This window comes from Phyllostomus hastatus, unplaced genomic scaffold (genome assembly GCF_019186645.2).
Source record: "Phyllostomus hastatus isolate PE091 unplaced genomic scaffold, TTU_PhHast_1.1 phas_scaffold_78, whole genome shotgun sequence".
Taxonomy (NCBI): domain Eukaryota; kingdom Metazoa; phylum Chordata; class Mammalia; order Chiroptera; family Phyllostomidae; genus Phyllostomus; species Phyllostomus hastatus.
The window spans coordinates 91,747,587-91,765,297 of record NW_025334041.1 but is presented as its reverse complement, the minus strand read 5'-3'; the positions used below and the strand labels follow the sequence as shown (position 1 = coordinate 91,765,297).

Here is a 17,711-nt window from a genome sequence, read left to right as displayed (position 1 = left end):
AGCCCTAGGAAACTAATAACAGGTATATTCATACAAACTGTGGTATACTCATACCACAGAATACAATTCAGCAATTACAAAAAGAATGAACTATGCAAACCCTCAACAACATGATAAATCTCACAAACTAGTTGAGTGAAAGACACCATAAACTCAAACATACAGACATGGTATAATTTTATTTTTATGACCTTCAAGAACGGGCAAAATTAGTCTTATGGAAATAGAAATCAGAAGAGTGGTTAACCTCTGGGGTGGGGGTATGGGGAATTAATTGGAAAGGGGCTTGAAGGCACTTTCTGAGAGAATGAAAATGTTCTCCACCTTGATTAGAATTGTATTATATAAGTGAATGCCTTAGTCAAAAACTCATCAAAATGTACATTTAAGAGCTGCTACGTTTTATTCAATGTAAATTAGATCATAACAAAAAGTACTGAGAGAAAAACAAAACTGCAAACAGCAGTGAGCACTGAAATCATACAGTAAGGCAGTGGCAAACTACAGCCTATGGACCAAATGTGACCTGCTGCCAAAAAGAAAATTTAATGGAACAAAGCCAGGTCCAATCATTTACATATTGCCTATGGCTGCTTTCATCCTACAAAGTCAGAGTTGAGTAATTTTGACAGATACTGTATGGCCTAAAAAGCCAAGCATATTTACTGTCTAGCCCTTTACAGAAAAAATCTACCAACCTCTACACTAAAATAGCAGTCTATAACTATGTCTATAGTGATGGAGATCTTTTCTTATCTAACATGGTGTAATTCTCAACAGTATGAATTAGCAGTGTTTGTTAAGACTGAAATGTCATTCCTCTAGGCACATAGGTGAGATTTTGAGCTAAATATTATGATTATGATTCTTACTAAGAATATTAGTTCAATTTTTTTAATTTGCCACTTTGAAGCACAATTAACACTTTACTACTAGATGGTCCAAAGTCATGGCCTTTTATCCATATATACATTAACTTTTATGGCCTCTGTGCACTATGTGAGGACCTGAAGGAATTAAGAACATGACACCCCAAAATATGCCACTTTAGCATATTAACTATTTTGAGCTAAAGGCCCTTGAAATACAGCATATTCAAGAAAAACACTCTGACTTGACTTATTTTTCTTAAAGTAGAAGATGAAATTTCTATATGAAAGATGGCCTCCCTATACTAGAAGGAAAATAACATTGTCATCAAGGACAAGAAGTTAGGACTGAGAAAATTCTATACAAGCAGACCTTGTTAAAATAATTCTTATCCTCTTTTAGCCTCCCCACATAGTTTAATCACTTTTCCATAGTTGCCTCTCTTTATTCAACGAAATAAAAAGCAAGTAGGTTTTGCCATTTCTCTGGGTCTTCATTTCTTATGAAGGTTCCCATGTCAGGTAAAACTTATATTAAATAAATCGATATGTTTTTCTTCTGTTCATCTACCTTATATCAACCTAATTCTCAAAGCCCAGCCAAAAGGACCCTAAGAGAGTAAAGGTAAAAATTCCCCTTCCCTATAAAACTTAACAGTTGATTACAGAGAAATGAAGGAAATAACTGGTATCAGATGGGGTGGGGCTGAGAGAACTTAACCAGCAGCTGAAGTGATCCCAGGGGGCTATGAGGCATAGCTTACGGAGGGTCTAGTCAAATGGTTGGATTCTTGAAGGCATAATTTACAAAGGGGTCTAATCTGATGGTCTAGGGACTCTCAGGTAAGAGTGTCCAAGCTTAGAAAGTCAAAATTACAAGCCAGATAGGGCTTTTCATTGCCCTTAGAATAAAAACCAAAAATCCTTGAAATGGTCTCCAAGGTCATGAATAATGTGTCACTGCCTACCTTTCAGAGTTTCTTCTTCTTCTCCTTCTACAATTTATTTTAACAGAAAGGATATGATTCATGTTGACCTTCAGAAGATTCTTTTGGCAGCAGTTAGGTAAAGGCTGAAACTGACAAGAACAGTTAGGGACCACTGGAGTAACTTAAGTAATAAGAAATAATTTAATGAATGCCTGAATTAGGAGAGTGACAATGGGAATGAAAAAAATGATGAATCAGCATAAATAAAATATTTATTATTTACTCAATGAAATACTATGTAACAACAAAAATGAACAAACAATGGTCACATACACCAACATGGATGAATGTCACAAACGTGATATAGAAGTAGGACACAAAAGGACATAAACAGTATAATTTTTTTCACATGAAGTTCAAAATGGAAAAAAAAACTATGTTTTTTGAGATACTTTTAGATGTGTTTTAATGAAGAAAAGCAAAGAAACAATTATCACAATAGTAAAGATAGTGGTTACCTATGAGAAAAGAGAACCATATAGGTGTTGCTGATAAAATTTTATGTGTGTATTTATACCACAATTTAAAACAAAGTTTTAAAAAAGATGAATTCTACATAAACAGTTGAAGTAGAAGTAATTAGGACTTATAGATAGGAAGGTAAGAGAGAAGACTTGGAATCAAATAGCCCTGGGTTCAAATATTGGTTCTGTTAATTAATGAACAAGTTATTTAACCTCTCTAAGCCTCAGTTTTTATTGTGGGGAGCTAACAGGACTGCTATTAAGATTAAAGTTATCTGAATGAGACTTCCGGCCAAGATGGAGGCATAGGTGGTCGCACTGTACCTCCTCGAGCAACCAAAACTGAGGACAACAAGAATTTACAAAGAAAAAACAACCAGAACAGAGAGAAATGAACTGAATGGAAGTCTGAATACCATACATCCAAACTGTTAAGGAGGGGCAGAGTCGGAGGCCTATGGAGAGGGGTGGAGGGGTCCCGGCAGGATAAATCGGTGACTGGCAGATGCGGGTGCACAGGGCGCAGACGGCAGTTGGCGGACCCAAAAGCACAGGGGCAGCTGACAGACTGGTGGCAGACCCTGGGCATGGGAGGCAACAAGCAGACCCAGTGAGGTGCACAAGGCATCTGGCTCGCACAGACAAACTAAGTGAAAATGGGCAGTGACACAAACCTCGCAACCCAGGGACCCAGTGCCGGGAAACAAAGCCTAAAGGCACCAACTGAAAACACCTGTGGAAGTTGAGGTTGTTTGATTCTCTCAGCCTCACAGGAGGCTCCTTGGGGAAACTCACAGAGTCCAAGAAAGTACACAAACCCACCCGCCCGGGAGCCAGCACCAGAAGGGCCCAATTTGCTTGTGGGAAGTGGCAAAGGGGACTGAAGTCCTAGAGAGAGCAGAGTGGGCGTCATTGTCCCCTCTTGGACCCCACCCCCACATACAAAGTCACAACCCAGCAACTGAGGTGCCCCACCCTGGTGAACACCTAAGGCTCTGACCCTCATACATAACAGGCATGACCAGACCAAAGGGAAAAGAAATAATAAAATAAAAAAGATGGCTCAAACAGAGTTAAAAGCCCCAGAGCCAGTTTTTTTTAAGCGACTGAGAACTAGCCAACCTATCAGATGCACGGTTCAAAGCACTGGTGATCAGGATGCTCACAGAATTGGTGGACTTTGGTCATAAATTAGATGAACAAGTGCAGACTACAATAAGAGAAATGAAGGAAAATGCACAGGGAACCAATAGTGATGGAAAGAAAACTGGATTTCAAATCAATGGAAGGGACCAGAAGGAGGAAAGGAACAACCAAGCAGAAAAGAATGAAGAAATAAGAATTCAAAAAAATGAGGAGAGGCTTAGGAACCTCCAGGACATCTTTAAACATTCCAACATCCAAATTATAGGGGTATCAGAAGGGGAAGAGGAAAAGTAACAAATGGAAAAGTTATTTGAACAAATAATAAAGGAGAACTTCCCCAATATGGCAAGGGAAATAGACTTCTAGGAAGTCCAGGAAGCTCAGAGAGTCCCAAAGAAGTTGGACCCAAGGAGGAACACACCAAGGCACATCATAATTACATTACCCAAGATAAAAATGAAGGAGAGAATTCTAGAAGCAGCAAGAGATAAGGGGACAGTTACCTATAAAGGAGTTCCCATCAGACTGTCAGCTGATTTCTCAAAAGAGACCTTGCAGGCAAGAAGGGGCTGGAAAGAAGTATTCCAAGTTATGAAAGGCAAGGACCTACATCCCAGATTGCTCTATCCAGCAAAGCTTTCATTTAGAATGGAAGGGCAGATAAAGTGCTTCTCAGATAAGGCCAAGTAAAGGAGTTCATCATCACCAAGCCCTTATTATATGAAATGTTAAAGGGACTTATCTAAGAAAAAGAAGATAAAAAATACGAACAGTAAAAAAAGACATCAAACTCACAGTTAGTAACAACCATACCTAAAACAAAAGCAAACTAAGCAAACAAATAGAACAGGAGCAGAACCACAGAAATGGAGATCACATGGAGGGTTAGCAACAGGGAAGTGGGAGGAGGAGAAAGGGGAAAAGATATAGAGAATAAGTAGCATGGACAATAGGTAGAAAATAGACAGGGGGAAAGCAGGAATAGTCTGGGAAATGTAGAAGCTAAAGAACTTATGACACATGGACATGAACTAGGGGGGGAATGTGGGTGGGAGGGGTGGGCAGGGTGGAGGGGAGTGAAGGGGGAAAATGGGACAACTGTAATAGCGTAATGAATGAAATATATTTTTTTAAAAATTAAAGTGATCTTCTGTTTGGCAGCAGGACTAGAGGAACTTCTGGCCAAAATGGAGGTGTAAGTAGTTACGCTTCACCTCCTTGCACAACCAAAAGAAGGATAATGACCAATTTAAGAACAAAAAACGACCAGAAATGCCAGAAAAGCAAACTGTACGGAAGTCCAACAACCAGAGTTAAAGAAGAAACATTCATCCAGACTAGTAGGAGGGGCAGAAACAGGAAGCTGGAGCAGAAAGGATGCACAGCAAGGTGATGGCTGATGAATGGGGTGAGTGAGGCAGTGGCATCAGAACCTCTGGCTATATAAAGCAGAGGTAGGGATTGCAGTGACAAAATAAACTGCCAGTGTCTCAGGAGAGTCTGTTGGGGGGCCAACAGGGTCCTAAATGGACTCAACTCCCTCAATCCAGGAATCAGCACTAGGGCAGCAACTAGAAGGACACCAGTTGCTAGTGGGAAGTGGGGGAAGTAACTGAGAGTGGGGCAAGAGCTGAGCAAGTGGCATTGTTCCCTCTATGGCCCCTCTCCCACATATAGCACCATGATGTAGTGACACCCTGGAGAATACCTATGGCTCTGCCCCTCACAACATAACAGGTGCACTGAGACAAAGAAATGTGGCCCAAATGAAAGAACACATCAAAATTCCAAAAATAAAACTAAGTGATGAGGAGATAGCCAACCTATCAAATGCAGAGTTCAAAATACTGGTAATCAGGGTGCTCATAGAAATGATTGAGTATGGCTGCAAAATAAAGGAAGAAGTGAAGGCTATACAAAATGAAATAAAGAAAAATATACAGGGAACCAACAGTGAAGGGAAGAAAACCTGGACTCAAATCAATGATTTGGAATAAAAGAAAGCAAAAACAACCAATCAGAACAATAAGAAGAAAAAAAAACAATCCCCTAAAACAAGGATAGTGTAAGCAGCCTCTGGGACAACTTGAAGTGGCCCAATATTAACATCATATTAACACCATATTAACATCATATTAACATCATAGGGGTGCCAGAAAGAGAAGAGAAAGAAAAAAAATTGGAAATCTATTTGATAAAATAATGAAAGGAAACTTCCCTAATTTGGTGAAGGAAATAGACATGCAAGTCCAGGAAACACAGAGTCCCAAACAAGATGGATGCAAAGAGGCCTACTCCAAGAAACATCACAATTAAAATACTAAAGGTTAGAGGTAAAGAGAGAATCTTTAAAGCAGCAAGAGGAAAGCAGGTAGTTACCTACAGGGGAAATTTCCACAAGACTGTCAGCTGATTTCTCAAAAGAAACTTTTCAGGCTAGAAGGGATTGGCAAGAAATACTCAAAGTCATAAAATGTAGGCACCTACAGCCAAGAGTGCTCGACCCAGCAAAAATATCATTTAGAATCAAAGGGCAGATAAAGAGCGTCCTACACAAGAAAAATCTGAAGGAGTTCATCATCACCAAACCATTATTACATGAAATGTTAAAGGGACTTGTTTAAGAAAAAGGAGGTCAGAACTATGAACAATAAAATGGCAATAAATATGTTGATACCTATCTATCGACAATTGAACCTAAAAAACAAACTAAGCAAACAAGAAGGATAGAGACAGGATCATGGCTATGGAGAGTGTTTTGATGGTTGCCAGATGGGAGTAGGGTGTGGGGCATGGGTAAAGAGGTGAGGGGATTAAGAAGTACAAATAGGTAGTTACAGAATAGCCATGGGGATGGAAAGTACAGTATAGGAAATAGAGTAGCCAAAAAACTTATACATATGACCCATGCACATGAACAATGGTGTGGGATTGCCTGAGGGAGTGGGGGGTGCTGGGTGGAAGGGAGAAAAGAAAGAAAAACTGGGACAACTGTAATAGCATAATCAATAAAATATAATTAAAAATAAATAAAAACTATACACATGCAAGCCACTTTTTTGGTTCAACTCCTCACTTTTTGAAATTGACTCCACATTTTGAAAATGAACAATAAGAATGTAGCTCTATCACATGACTCTCCATTTTTCTTCCCCTAATTTCCTCTTTGTAATTTTTATTATATTACATCAAGTTCTATTTGTTACTATATTGTTTTAAAGAATAAAGTTGACCCTTGAACAACACAGGGGGTAAGGATGCTGCCTCCCTGTTGTTGAAAATCCAAATTTAATTTTTGACTGCTGCAAAAGTGTACTATACTTAAACCTCTATTTTTATCTTCTCTGTTATATAAGATTAATATAGTTGTTTTCTGCATTTTTCTATAAATTTCTTTTGAAAAGTGAAGTTTTCCAATCAGTATCAGAATTTTGTAAATCCTATTCACTGCTGAATCAGGTAGTGTGAATAGACTTATGAAAAGGAAAATGTAAGCCATGTTACTAAACACACATGTATTGAAGGAGAATGTTCTAGGTGTCAATGTCAAATGAATTCTCTTATATGCCCATTGATTGCTTATAATACCACATTTTAGTTTGGTTCGTTATTGAACTATGGCTAATACAAATTTTTGCCTTTAGTAAAGATTCCAATTGTCTTTCTTTGGTGTTGATGGCAGGAGAACCATATATTAATATTAAAATTATTAGTGTTAAGAATATTGTCATTATTAGGTTTTTAATCATGCTATTTCCTATAGTGAATCTACTTTTTCTTTTTTTTTATTTAACTCATATTTTATTATTTTTTGGTAAACATACAAATGTTTTTCATAACCATGATGACCATTTAAAAGTTAAAAAGAATAAAAAACAAAAAATAAAACTATAATCAAGAAAATGCCACTCATTAGAAAAAAATAGCTATCAATAAGGTATTTTCAAATACTTTAAATATAGGTAAAATTTATAATAACTAGAATGTGCCATGGCTAGTGTGGCTCAATTTGTTGGAGTGTCGTCCTATAACCAAAAGGTCATAGGTTCCATTCCTGGTCAGGGAACATACCCAGATGGTGGGTTCAGTCCTGGTCCAGGTGATTTTGATCCCTGGGTTCATCAGGGAGGCAACCAATTGATGTTCCTCTCTCACATTGATGTATCTCTCTCTTTCTCTTTCCCTTTCTCTTTCTCTAAAAGGAATTTTAAAAAGTGTCCTTGGGTTAGGATTAAAAATATAAATAAATAAAACAGGTTTCATGGTATCTTGTTTTATTATGTCTTAATGCTTATCTTTTACTTTTAAAGTAACAGATTACTTCAAAACAAAGCCAAGATGTTTAATGTTTTATAATTTCATTATTTTACAAATTTCAGATCCCCAAGAAAACTCAGAGCACAGATTACAAAAGAGACAGCCTTCAAAATATATTTTGTCTGACAAGCAGAATAGTTTTGGGCTTGAACTTGAATACCTTCATGTAGTACTCAGTTGCTCTGGTTGACCAGCTTCCCACATCACTTGCTAGGAATGTGAGAGATAAATCACTTTTAATATTAGAAACCTGATATTTAATTGCAAAAATTAGTTGCATTCACAAAGCAAAATTCAAATACTATAAACTCCATGCTAACTGTTACTAGTTATTTCTAATTGGGGAAAAATAGATCCAATAAAAAGTTCTCATTTTCATAACATTTCCCCACATATCAAATTATCAGACATGCTTGTATATATGAGTACTATCTTCTTAGATGGAGTACTGTAATGTGCAACCTGAAATCTAAGCTAGATAAATCATTCACACCAAAAAGTATTGTATACTAATTTCTACCATACAATGTTGACTCCCAAAGAGTGGTTTTCAACCTGGTCCATATATATAATACAAACATTCTCAAATACTTGAGCTAAGAAAAGCTGACATTAGTAAGACTAACAAAATGACAAGTAAAAGCAGCCTTCTTTTAATCCCAGAATGAAGTGAACAGAGAAATATCTTGTAAGACAAATTGGAAAAGAGGAAGAATTTGAAGTACATTTGGCCTTGGACACTTTTTCATTGCTACTCCTTCAACTTGTACAAGTTCAAGAATAAGAAACTGCCTCTTAGTGGGAAAAAGTGCAAAAAAAAAAAGCAGCTGAATAGTGAAAGGAAAAGTACAACAGAGTATATGAAAATTTGTAGTTATGAAAATAATCAAAAAATGATGATACTAATTCCATTGTGAAGTTTAAGAAACAACAAATAATAACAAATGATTTAGACACTAATCTGTTAGGTCTTTTTAAATTCTTTAGAGGTTTAAATCTGATAGGGAATACTTATTTACCTTTCAATTTGTCTCATTTCTTAAAACTTAACTGATTCCCATCAGAAAAAATATTTTCAAATTCTTAATAATTAAAGCCAGCTTCTTAGCTACACTTTGATGGGGCTATTAAAAAGCTTTGCAACATTAATCCCATCAATACCAAAGTTACTGTAATCAAATTTATTTACAAGCAAGAATTAAATTTGCTATCACCATCCCCACATTACTGCAATGACACACGGAATGAGTCATTTCATTTCTTCAAGAAAAATTACATTGAAATGGTACTGAAAGCTTTTAGCAAAACATTTTTTATTTTAATAGAATATTCAGGATCCTATATTAATAAAAATATAAGCAAATAGTGTTGCATCTTGGTCTATAAATGTTGTTCTCCACAATGGACTTAAAAGTATTTTTTAAATACCACCAACAAGATACTGGTTAAAGTTTATCTCTGACACATTTTTTAAAAACCTGTTAGCAGCTTTGCCATAAAACTGACTTAAGGTAGTCGTATTTTTCATTAACACTGAGAACAATCCAACACTTGGTATGAATAGTCCTATCAGCACACTATACTAAAACAAAATTGTGCAACATTTTGTAAACTAGCTACAATTTTCAATAGCTCTATTCACCAACCATGTAACAGAATGGTATATATTTATGTGTCATCTATACAAGTATTAATAGGTTTTTGGGATATTTTTCACCAACTACAATAGGAGGAGAATCTGCCTGTATTATTTCTATTGGTGTTTGTAAAATATGAGACAGGGCTCTTAGCTCAAGCTGACCTCCCTATGGAGCTGCATTTATATTATCATAATACTTTTCAAACTGTTTTGGACTCTACATATCTCCTGTAATTAGGGTTTGTTAAAAATAGCAGAAAGTCTTCCTCATGGCTTTGCATATATTTAGCAGTGTGATTTCTTAAGGCAGCTACAGTTAGAGAGCATTCCTGTTCTTTCAGTTGATCTTCAATGGCTCTAGATATATAGTGGCCATTAGATGGTATCTGTTTGGTTTCCAACTGTCTAGCTGCCAATATTTGAAGAAAGTTTTTCATTTTTCACATGTATAAGCTCCATATGAAATTGAGGTAAGTTCTCAATTTCATCTTGTGTTATCTTCTTTCTTTCTGCTCCTTCTCCAATACCATTTTTTGTTTCTTGGGTTTTTTGTTTTGTTTTTGTTTTTGTTTTTGTTTTGGTCTGACCTCCTTTGTACTCTTGGTACCTTAGGGGGTTGAGGTTTGAAATGTTAACAGCAGTAGAATCTCTTTTACTCAGCTTCAATTGTTCTAGTTCCTCTCTGTATTTCTGTTCTATTTCTGCTTCTAACCATCAGTGAGTTGCTTTCTCCTCTTTGTCATTCTTGAGAACAGCATTCTTTATGCCTTGAATTTTGGCTTGCTAGTCCTTCTCACCAGCTGCTCCTCTTCATCAAGCCCTTCTGCCAAGACTACTTTAATGACCACCTGGTAGACCAGCACTCCTCTACTTTTTTATTAAAGATGTTCTACTGAGATCTTTCTAACTTCCTGTTCTAATACTATTGGTCACCTTGAAGGCCTAAATTTTTGTGTTGAAACACGTTTTTATTGTACGACTAGAACAGATCCCATTCCTGGGTTTTCACATTTCTTTCTTGAGTTCTCTTTTTATTCCTATAGAACATTTCTGAAAGCAATGTTTTGTTTTGTTTGTAAAGGTGCATAAGAGGTCAAAAAAGTGAAAAAGTCCCTAAGTTGTCCTCATTCATGAATGTTTTGTCTGTCTACAGAATTCTAGGTTCAGAATAATTTTCTCTCTGACCTTTGAAGGTATTGTTCTACTGTCCTCTAATAATCAATGTGGGTAATAAGGTAAAGGGAAACTTCAGTCTACTTCAATATCCCTATCACTCTTGTAAATGTAACTGACAAACTCTATTTGGCTGACTCTTTTCTATCCTCATTTTAACTAAACTCTCATAATTGGGCTTTTCTGACACTGCTCTTTGGGATCTATACTACACACCATCCTGGTTTTTGTAAATTGGCTACTCTTGCTTCTTCACCATCTGCTGTTTTTCTTTTTCTATGAGACCTGTAAAGGTTGAAATTCCTCTATCCTCTTTTCTATTCTCTATGCCTTCTCCCTGTATGATCTTACCCATTCTCATACTTTTAAAACTATTTGCTGATAATTCCTAAATTTATATTGGTAGGCTAGATGTCCTTTCTGAGCTCCAGATTCACATCTTTATATATCTACTTGTTATCTCTTTTATATGTCTCCCAGGCATTTCAAACCTAACATAAACAAAATGGTTCTCTCTAAATCTGGATCTGCCTCAGCAGATCCATAAATGGCCCTATGATTAATTTTTCCTCCTTCACCTTTCTTTCATTCATTTCTCATGACTCCTCCCTCTTCACTTAGTCTATCACCAATACCTGTTATTTCCACCTTCAAAATACGTCTCTATATTCTTTAAAATGTAAATCATATCATGTCAGTTCCCTGCTCTAAATGACCAGATTGCTTTTTACTGCATGTAAGATAAAATCCAAAACCTATGCAGCCAGCCCTGCATGTTCGATTTCTTCCTTCTTCTCCAAAATAACTTCTTGCCTCTTGCCTTTCTCCACACACTATTTCCTCATGCCAGCCTCCTGTCATCTCTTAAAATACACAATGTCCTTTTCAACCTCAGTGCCTCTGTACTTGCTATTCTATCTGGCATACTTTGCCCACAGGTCCTTATATGGCTGACTCCTTTTTATCCTTCAGTTTTTAGCTTTTAGGTACCATTCTGGAGAGCACAGTATAGGTTGGATTTTAGTTCCCACAGGCAGTACTTTAAATGCCACTTCTCAAAAGCATTTTCTTGACCACCTTACAAAATTAATGCTGCCTGTTATTCTGGATCACAGCACTCTATTTCCTTCATAGCTTTTCATTTGATCTGCAGTTATTTAACTAATTATTATTTTATTTACTTGTTTATGAGCTGTCACTCCCACTTAGGTTAGGAACTTCTCTGTGAAGTTCACTATTACAAACCTATAACCTACCAGGGTCTGGTTCATGATAGATGTTCAATAAATATTTATTGACCGAATAAATGAAAGAAGCTGTGCCCTGAAATTCTTAAGAATATAAAAAAGAAAGTGGTTTAAGTTATCAAGTTTAGTTTTTCATGAATACTTTCAACTGAATACTTGTTTTTCTTTAAATTTTCTTTTACTATTTAATTATTTCTACCCCTTGAATTTTCTGTTCTTTGTTTCCCAGAACCTCTTTTTGACACATCAAAGGGTTTGAATGGGATTTATTCCATTGCCCTAGAGTTGGTGATATGTCAAACTGAGTACAAAAAAGTATTAAGTATCTCTCACTTTAAAGAGAAAGCCTCAACAGTTGGGATCTTTGCTATTTCTAACCAGTATATCAATCCCTATTCCCTAGCTAACCCCAGTGTCTATGAGTAGGATATAAAAAAGAATAGTGAAAAAAGGAAATCTTTAGCATTGCTGTAGACCAGAGTGCAGCACTTTTTCCACAGGGAGTAGGGCAGTGAGTTTCCTACCTCCCAAAAGATGAAGTATGAAGACTGAAAATCACTTCTTACAAGACCAACATCAACCTCAAATGTTGGATATTTTTTACAGAGCCTACTTGTTGATCTGCCTTACCACTTTAAGTGGGGAAAGGCGAAATGAAAGAGATGGCAGGGTAGAAAGCAGGAAGCCGAGAAGTTTGTACTCAGACTATCTAGTTTGGTGAGGAAGTAGCAATTTCTCATTAGCCAATGACTCCTTGGAAGATAGCAAGTCTTAAGTCACTTTCCTAGTGTGTCACTTAAGAGAGCAGCAGTCTCTGGGTTAGGTGATTCTCATACCAAGGGTGTGCAGGCATTGCCAGTTGTAAGAGCTGAGGTAATGTGAAAGATACCAAGTTTGCATTAGCTCTCCTAGGTCAGGGATCTATGCAAACTGTATAGCTGGAAGGCCTTACAAGCACCCTCCTCCTGGTCCCCACTAATCACATGAGCTCTGCATTAGAAAAATAACATTTGCATCTCTGCCATAGAAGTAAAGCAATAACAACTAAAGAACTGTAATTGCAGACCCAGTGAACTAAAGAGATATTTATCACTCTTCCCCATTTTTCCTTCCAGTACTCCCAACTCCTGAGGAGCTATAATGAGAAGGAAGAGGAGTGAAAAGCAAACCATGTTTCCCTTTTTATTGAAGGCCCCTGGAGCCACAGGTAAATCCTGAGCCAAAATGAGATGGGGAAGGGAAGATGAAATTTAAATGGGATTTGAAATTGGGATTTTAAACTGAATTACCTGAGTCTTAAAAGCCAAAAGTAACCATAAAACTATGGGATCTGCTCAAGGTGTTATTGAGAGGCAGAAGAGGGCAATTTGACAGGTCGTGATTGAAGGAAGCATTTAAAAGTTTAATGTTTGTGGGGCAACTAGTTTCAACAGTTTAATAAAATGGACATATGTAGATATTGAAATTCCTGGATTGATACCCCACATCATAACTTTTCTCTCATATTTTCTTTTCGTCTCCGCTGTATGTTTCAGGAATTTCTTGAACTTTACTTTTCATCCCTTCTGTCAAATTTTTAAATTTTGGGAATCATATTTTTAATTACCAATCATTCCTTCATGTACTGATTGTCATTTTTATATAGCTTGTTCTTGTTTTACATACATAGGATCTCTAATTCTCTGAATTAATCTTCATGTCCTTAATAAAGTTTTCAATTTTATTGTCCCTCTCTTTGGTGCAGTTGGTTTTCCTCAAGTATCTGGTTATTCTTGATTTTCTACATTGATAAATAAGGAACTAGGTTGATTAAAACTGATGCTGGCATATGGGTATTCTTTGTTTGGTGGGTCTATTTATATTTATTACACTAATAATGCCTGTTCATAGTAGTATTACATAAAAATAATCAAAAAGAGGGAAATAAAATTCACCCACTATCTCACCACCCAGAGACAATCATTAAAATTTTGGTATAATTTTATCCAGTCTTAAATAACTAACAGACAAACAAAATTTTTTAAGTTTTTAATAACTGAATCTATCTATCTATCTACATATGTATCTATCACCCAATTTAGCCCCATTTAGGATATAAGGAATATCTTTTCATGTCAATCGGTATACATACTACTGTTATCTGTGAATGACTAATATCCTTCTCCTTTTATATAGATTCCAAATGTATTTATCATAATTCAACTACTGCCCTGTTGGTGCATTTAAGTTGTATCTTCATTTTTTACTATTAGCACTGCAAGAAATATCCTTTTATACATAGTGCAACTTCAAAGCATTAATTTTAAATTGTGTTTAAAAATATATTTTAAAATCAAAACTTATCTTTTTCCACTTGAATATGAAAGGATCTAGCTGAAAAGCAGATATGTAAGTTCAGAGGCATTGAATGTTTACAAGGAAAGTGTTCAAAGGAAATATCTTCCTCTTAAGGGTTTGGAGAATAGAGTTTAGAGGTGAGAAATGAATGGGCTGAAAAAATACAGTCCCAGTGTGCAAAGATTAAGGGCAATTCTGGGGCTAAACAAAAAGTCAGTGTGGTTTGATTTTTCTTTGACACTATGTGTATAGGTCTATCAGTTATCTTAGACTTTCTAACAATATATATAGATATAGCTCAGCTGGGCAATTCTTTTGCTGGTCTTACCTGAGTCACTTATGTGGCCAGTTTGATTCATTAGGCAGTCTGACTAGAGCTAGAGAGCTTAAGGTGGACTCCAAAGAATGTCTGGCAGTTAGTGATGGTTGGCCTAGGGGGCCTCAACTGGAAAAACTTGTTTGTACTTCATGTGGCCTATCATTTTCCAGTAGATTAGAATGGACTTTCTTCATATGGTGGTCTCAGGGAAGCATTCCAAAGAGGAAGACTAAAAGCTGAAAACTTTCTTGAGGCTAAGGCTTAGATATCACACATCACTTCTGCTTCATTCTATTGGTTAAAGAAAGTCACCAGGGCAATAGGTAAAACAAACTCTACCTCTTAATGGGAGGAGTGACGAGGTCCTATTACAAAAAGGCACACCACAGGGATTGGAAGAATTATAGCCATCTTTGCAAAAAATTTATCACATAGAACTCATTTTGAAATGCCTCTTTTATTCAGTGTTCCTAGAACTATATTTCTAAGTTGACTGTCTAAAACATTTGCTGTCTAAAACATTTGTTTCCTGAAGAAATAATGGGAAAACCCTAATATACACTAATATACACCAACATAGCACTCTACAACATCTCTCTCTCTCTCCATCTATTTTTAATCCTCACCTGAAGGTATGTTTCTTGATTTGAAAGAGACTGAGAGAGGGACATCAATGTGAGAGAGAAACTTTGATTGGTTGCCTCCTGTATGTACCCCGATCAGGGGTTGAATCTGCAACCTAGGTATGTGCCTCAACTGGGAATCAAGCCCATAACCTTTTGGTGTATGGTACGACATTCCAACCAACTGAGTCACCTGACCAGGGCAGCACTTTAGAGCTTTTAAAGTACATTACAAATATCTCACTTGATAATTCATTCAACAAACTTCTTTTGTGTGCTAATTATGTGCCAACTACACTGATATGCTCTGTGGTACAAGATAGATGTCCTTTCCCTCAAAGAGCTTACAGTCTATAGAGGGAAAAAATAGATATTTAGTAAGTAATAATGATCAAGTAATAATAACTTGAGATTAATGTTATGGCAAGGCAACACAGGAAATCATTATTAGTCAGACTCTGTGCCAACACTGAGATGATCTTTATGATAATCCTGTAAGAGGCAAGGCAAGTAACTAGTTGTTATTATCTTTAGATGAGAAAACTAAGTAAGGCTCATAGAGTTAACCAAGTAATTTATCCAAGGTTTTCAGGTCCTAAGTGGCAAAAGTAAAACAAAACAAATGACCACCCCTCTCCTCCCTCCCCCCACCCCCCTCCAGCTATTTTCCAAAGCCTGCTTTTTCCAATATACTTTTCTGCCTCCCTAGAAACCAATATTGTTATGAGTACCTGAAAGAGAAAAATACACCAATAATTTTTTTAAAAAAACCTTATACAAAGGTACATATTTTGTGGGGATTATTCTGAAGAAACTTCAGAATACATTTTGAATGGTTGCAAATGAAATGGTGTAAAATTTTTTTATCACCATTTGTGCAATGTCTCTCATGAATGGTGAATGTATTTGTTTCCTTTGGCTGAAGATACAAATTACCACAGAATGGTTCATAACAACACATATTTATTCTCTTCCAGTTTTGGAAGCCCAAAGTCTGAAGTGAGTTTCTCTGGGCTGAAATCAAGGTGTTACAAGGGCCACATTAACTCTGGAGGCTCTAGAGGAAAAAAATTTCCTTGCCTGTTCCAGTTTCTGGAGGCTGTCTTTATTCCTTAGTTCATGCTTTCAAATTACACCGCCTTTTGTCCACCTGCTTCCATCATCACATTGCTTTTTTCTTCTCTGTCTTCAGATGTCTCTCTTGTCTACATTTTATAAGGATACTTGTTATTGCATTTAGGACTCATCCAGAATAATCTCTCCATCTTAAAATCCTTAATTTAGTCACATTTTTGAAGTCCCTGTTATCATATAGAGTAACATTCACAGATATCAGGGTTTAAGAAGTGAATATCTTTGAGGGCCATTATTCAGTCAACTACAGTGTAGCTTTCATTTGAAAGTCTTAATTAGAAACTATGAGAAGCTATTTCAAACATAAAACCTGATTTAAAAACTTTATGCAAGGAAGTTCAAACATTCAAAAAGTTGAAAAAATTTTATCTCAAGAGTTTCATGCATATTCAATATTTACTATGTCCCCTATTACTTTGCACTTATTTTTATTTTCATAATTTTATGTATATTTTTAAAGCAATTAATTTTTCACCATGTCTAATATACCCACAAATTCCTTCTAGGTTACCCCCAGGTGCCATACAAATATGATCATTTTCTCTGTGTGTCATGATGAGGAAAAGGTTGTGAAATATAGCTCTACAAAGTTTAGGAAACTAATACAATGGAAAAAAGGAGGCTGGATGCATAAGTGAGCAGGGCCCATATCTATTATAATAGGAAGTTAAAACATGTAATGCTTAAAATCCAGAAACCAAAGAAATAGCAATATAAACATTTAGAAATAAGTATCAGGTATAATTATGTACTGATTATATATAACTGAGATAACTGTCAGAAGAAAAAAGAGTTGCCTCTGGGTTGCAGGGTTAGAGTAAAGAGAAGTAAGGCAGGATAGTACTGTTATTCATTATGGCCATTTTGGTAGTAGTTAGATTTTTTAAAAAAGATATACATCCTTATTGAAAAAATTTTAAAAAGTCAGTTAAAAATGGTACCAGAACTTAACATTAATATACCACACTTGTTCCTGTGGTGTTTTTTCTAAATATGACATCCTCCTTTTCATTCTAGATAGGGAAGAATACTGTTACTTTTTATTCCCTAATTATATTGTACATTTAATGATATATAATTACCCAATTATTTAGGCCTTATCCAAATAATAATCCTGAGGATCTTCTCTTTAATATTTAGTTAGAGTGGTAGGTGTGAAATGCTCAAAATAAATTCCCTAAGTTAGGAAACAGAAGTTCTTTATCCTTTCCTTCCCAGTGGTGGCACTAACAGGAAATTTAATAACCTAGATCAGAGGCAGAGATGTTTTGAAAACCATCAAAAGACATTTGATGGAATGCACAACAGGGCATCTTTAACATGGTTGAAAGAAGGGGAAAAGAACAGAATTAAACTGTATGCTTTTCTATTTCATAGCTCTTTTCTATGAGGATTTCAAAGTCACTAAGAAGAAGTAACCTCATCATCTTTTTATACATCACTACAGAAAAAGA

The 17,711-nt window shown here is 36.0% G+C and overlaps 1 pseudogene; it reads right to left on the bottom strand.

Moving 5' to 3' along the window:
• Positions 1-9,397: 9,397 nt before the first annotated feature.
• LOC123811325 lies at positions 9,398-11,285 on the bottom strand (annotated as a pseudogene).
• Positions 11,286-17,711: the final 6,426 nt, after the last annotated feature.